Source organism: Adiantum capillus-veneris, chromosome 9, assembly GCF_014529385.1.
Source record: "Adiantum capillus-veneris isolate H3 chromosome 9, ASM1452938v2, whole genome shotgun sequence".
NCBI lineage: Eukaryota > Viridiplantae > Streptophyta > Polypodiopsida > Polypodiales > Pteridaceae > Adiantum > Adiantum capillus-veneris.
Genome location: NC_140939.1, coordinates 3,025,822 through 3,031,284, shown reverse-complemented (window position 1 = coordinate 3,031,284; position 5,463 = coordinate 3,025,822).

The window sequence follows — 5,463 nt, the reverse complement described above, 5'->3', positions numbered from 1 at the left end:
AGGTGAAATAAAAAAAACTAATTAATATATGTGTGTGTGTAGAATTTATTAGAATTATGCCAGGTGAAGCTTCACTTTAGCATTCTAAAAAGAATGCAAAAAAATCATATGTGTGTGTGTAAAATTTACTAAAATTATGCAAGGTGAAACTTCACTTTAGCATTATAAAACAATAGAATGCAAGAAAAGTAAAGACAGGTAGGATGTTAAATGAAAGGTAAGTCTCCATCATGCACTTAAAACAATGAAAGTCCCCGTAACCCAACACAACACTAAGGGTTTCTTTTAGAAAGCCAAAAAGAAAAGAAAGTTACTTAAATGAAAAGATTCTTTCACAAATAAAAAAATTCAATATTTTAAATCATGGGATCAAACTTTCATAAATGGGCTTCTTTTTTAAGCGATCCAAATAAACAAAGACAAAAAGAATAGAAGGACTCAAAAGAGCTTTCAATGAAGGACCCAATTGTAGTGATGGAAAGACTCATTTATTAAAAAAATTGTACAGATAATCTTTAAAAAAATTCTATTTTCAATCCAAGAGGACACACATCCACCATCAGCACCTCTGCATCAATGGCTCATAAATTGCACCATTTCTCCACCACTCCCCTATAGCCTTTATACCAAAAAGTTGATTCACATCATTTCATTCAGTCAAACTCCTATGAATGCACGTTTTAACTCTTTGTTTTCTAAAGCTTTTTTTAGTATGTCAAAGAAGTGAATGCAACTTTTAGACAAGACTTTTAAGGCCTTTGAAGGATGCATGTCAAACTATTAGAATTGAGTTAGAATTGAAGTTACCTTCAACATGGCGTGCCAAAAACTTTAAATTGTAGAGAACAAAGAATTGAAGAGTGCATTCACAGGATGTTGATCGAAGGATGGTAGGATATGTCTACTAATGAAGATAAGGTCTGAGCGAAGGATGGTCTGAGTGAAGAATGCGAGAGAAGGATGTGAGGTCGTCCATTGCAAAGCTTGAGCAACGCCGTTTGAGGGGTCTTGAGCTTGTTAACAACAGGTACTTAAGGGGGATGCACAAGAGCAAAGGGTTTTGCAAAAAGCTCTTGGATCGGTGTCAGTTTGGCCCAACCCTGCTAGATTGAGCTCGCAAGGGCTAGTCGGTGCTTCAGCTAGCTTGCCCGCAACTCACAACTGCTTCTCTTGCTCCTTCCTCGCCTCGCCGCGTTTGCATCTTCAGCATTGTATTAAGCGATTATTGTCTTTGAATTGCAATCATTATAGGTTAATAATCGTTTTTGCTTTCTAGAGTTAGTCTTCATTACACCCGGGTGTTGCTATAACGGAGATAATAATACTCGCTTTTTTGAAAGCGATTATTCTCCACTAGGTGGTGAATCTCCCTTTTGTGACTTGGTGTCGGTGAGGCCTTTCACCGCGCCATGGTGAGCTCCTCTAAGCCGTTTTACGCCGAAGCAGTGGCAAACAGAGGTCGACGATGGAGCAACCCGACGCTCTGAAGACAATTGTGGTTTCTCTGTCAAGCACAAAACTTGTAATCCTTTGACCCTCAAGGCTCGGTTTGAGCTCGAGGTTGATGTATATTTCTGATGTTCTTCTTTTTTTTGCAAAACTCACAATTTTGAGTGGATAGTATTAAGAACAGAAATAATATACACCAATCCTCAAGCTCAGACCAAGCCTTGAGGATCAAAGGATTACAAGTAATTTGCTTGGCAGAGAAACCGCTCCTACTCCTCGGCTTCACTTATTACAAGATGTTATGTATTGTTTTAGACCAATCCTCTTAGGCTTGTTTACCTCCGATCATGTGGATCATCAATCTGCTCTCTTGCGTTATTTCACAAAAGCGTGCCACAACTAGATCCCCCTCAAACACACGGCGGTTCCTTGCTTGCCAAATATGGTGCAAGAAGTAGTACCTGATTACTTAGGTGCAGACTAGAAGAGCAGGACTTCCCATCCTGTTACTACCAAAGAACAGATTATTCTTGAAGAACTTAATATGCCATGTCCTTTGAATCCACTTGCATATTTTCCCAGCCAAGCCCCTGATTGTCTGGCATCCCATGAAAAGGTGGGCTAGGTCTTCACTGGCTATTCTGCACCCCGAGCAACGATCGGACCCGATGCCTCTTTCTTGTATCTTTACGCCCGTCAATAGAGCACCCCACATCACTTTCCACGAAAATATATACTCAGGCCATCTTGGCTTCGAGATGTTCTCCATGACTCCCTCCCATCGTTTTTTTGTCCAGTGCCTCTTCGATAATTTGTTGAGGGGGCTACACGAATTAGCCTCGTGCATTAATGCATGGTAATGCCTTTAGAGTGTGGTTTCCAAAAGAGGCTACTCCCAGGCCATCTCCAAGCTTCCCATTCAAAGTTGGATTCACAAATTGGCATCACCACCTTTTCAAGCTCTTTCATCACCCTATAGACTAGTAAGATCTGAAAGCCATCCAAATGAAATTGGATGGCTAAAGAGTCAGCAGTTTTCTAGCACTTCCTGTTGCCATCCCAGAATTGCTCTAGTCGAACGAGCCCCTTATTATTCACCTTCCTGGCCATTTCTATCCAGTAAGGGCTTTGCGATGGCCCCAATATTTTAGAGAGCCAAGGGGACCAGTGTAATATGGAGTTCTTAAAGTGTCTGGTTACTTCCCCCCATTCCAGAACCTCAGTAGCACTTTTGTGCTTCCTCATCAGCTCCCTTGAGAGTCAACCAGATCTAAGATAAGACCACTTTGGGGTGAGAAGTTTGTCGTGCATCACAACCCCCTTCCACATTCCCCCTTTTGATCCCAGTTTTGCTGCATCAAGCATTTCCTTGGTCATGATAGCTCAAGCTTGGTCCTGTTTAGCTAATGAGACCATAAATTTGGCACAAAGGGCCTCTGCATGAGACATAGGGTTAAGAATGCCGAGCCCTCCTTGGTCTACCGGCCAAGCAACTACCTCCCATCTAGCCCACTGCCATGGCCGGGAGGATTTCGTGTTGTTCTAACCTTCTTTTCAACACTTCCAAGTAAAGACGCCCGGGCTTCTTCCACTTCCTGAGATTGGGTCTCTGGCTGGCCGATAATCTGGCTGAGATACTTGAGCATAAGTGCAGCCATCTCATCTTGGTTTTGAATTGTATTCCCTTTCTCATCATCGAGCACTTGCACGTGGCCTCGACTTTTCCTCACCTTCAGAGCCCTAAAAAGGTGTGCTTGGTTAGAAGGCTCTGGTTGCAGGAAAGTTTCCCTAGATAGCAGTCTTGCCTTCTTGATTTCCTCCAGGTGTTCATTGGCCAGGTGAATTTAGCTTCAAGCATCGCTTGTGCTCATCTTCGGTAGCCAGTTCGGCAACCTTCCTAGAGGCTAATTGCACTACCTCCTCTGTGAGATGTTTGAAATGTGCCTCATTGGCTTTTTTAACCTAAGGACTCGAAGTTTTTATAGCTTTTTGTACACTCCGAACAAATACATTCCAAGCACAAGGTTTATTCATCCCCACATCTTTCTTGAGCTTTCCCAATGCTTTTTTGGCGATGCTTCTGAAGAGAGGTTCTTTGAACAGGTGTGTCCCTGCAACCAGAAACTTTTTCTCCCCTCTCGGGGATTCCCCCCCCCCCCCCCCCCCCCCCCTTTTTCTTTCTTGAGTTGTATGTGTAATGGCATGTGATCGAAGAGGCTTTTTGTTGAGATTACCTTCATCTCTAACGTCGATGAGATCCAGTCGGCTTGATAAGAGCATTAGCATCTATCCAACCGAGAGGCCGTGCGGGCATACTGAAGGCTTGCGTAGGTGAATCCAGGAATGATGTTCCATGGCCCACTTCCCACAAGTCAATCATAGCCCACTTCTCGCATAAGCTCAGCCATTTAGACTTTTCTGAGCCAGCAAGTAGACTAGCGGAGCCTGTTCTATCCTTGCTTTTCTCGACCATATTGAAATTTCCAACCATCAGCCACTCCCCTTCAATCGGAGTATCCCTGAGCTTCATCCACAATTTAGCTCTATCCTTTGCGTTGCAGGGGCCGTACACATTTACTATGGTGATAGGTTGATTGTCCCATTTGATTCTAGCAACAAGGACTCTTCCAGAGGGGTGGTTAAGAACCACCTTTGGCTCCAAATCTTTGTCAGCAATGGACAAGACACCATTGAAACCGTCGCTTCCTTCTCCATAAAAGATAAGTTTTTTTCCTACAGCCTGTTTTCTCTTGCACAGGGCATCCAAATGGTGTTCTTGGATGGCCCAGCAATTGACTGCCTTATCTTTCTTCACTTCCTCCCAAAAGAGTGCCCTTCTTCTGGGTTTTTAGTCCCTTCACATTCCAAGGATGAATAGAGAGAGTATCCATCATTGGGAAAGGAGGACAAATTCTTCTACCTCCAGGAACTCTTCCCCAGAGTTCCCATTCAGGTTGTCCTCTTCCATTGGCTCCTTTTCTGTTGAAACCTGCATGGTATCCAACTTGGAAGTGAAAAGGTCCTCTTGATTTTTCTTCCCCAAAACTTCGAATATATTGTCATACAAGACCGGAGGCTTTGGGAGATCCGATGGGAGACCTATGATTTGTCCCAAGGCCCTAGCCTTTGCTTTGAAAAGTTTACATGAAATATGAGATACTTGTTGCCAGCCCTCATCTTTTGACCTAATAGTTGGAGACATCACGATCTTCTGCATTACTGGGGTGGCCGTTCTTTGCTGAGCGGTGGATGAAAAGCAGTAGCTTTGGGTGGTCTTGCTCTTACCCCGGTTGCCATGCTCTTGTTTCTCCACATCTTTATTCGAGTTGACTTTATTTTGCCCACCCTCTGCTTTGCCAAGATCTTCAGTAGGCTTCTTTGTTGGATCTCCTGTATTCGTGCCACCCTGTGGGGTAGCCTGTGATTGGCTTCTCTCCTCTGTAGGCTTTAGCACCTCAGCGGGACACGCCCTCGTATAATGTCCGAATTTGTTGCATTTGAAGCAGGCCCTGAAGAAGGTGTTAAAGTTAAGAGGAACGATCTTTATCCCTACCCCAACATTCACCACCAAATTCTTTGGCTGTGGCTTCCTCAGATCCCACCAGATACATACCTTGTTTGCTGCTACCCTCGAGGCTCTGGAAGATGGAACAAATAATGGATCACCAAGCGAGGCTGCGAGGTCCTTCAAGTTCTTCCTAAGCCATACTGGGAGGTTGCCAAACTCCACCCATACTGGGCAGAGATCCTTGAATGCCTCATTAGATTCAAATAGAGGGTCCCATGGGAGCACGCACACTGGTGCACGACTGAAGAACAGCGGGCTTTTCGCCAAAACCTTCTCAACCATTGCATTGTCGTTGAATTGAATTGACACGAATTCTTTTGCTATATATTGGGTGAATATTACCGAGCCGTGTTGATTCAACACCAGTGGACTGCTAAGCTAATTACGGAGCTCAATTCTATTGGGAACTCTCCCCATAAACACGAAAACCAGAGTAGAGTTTGCTA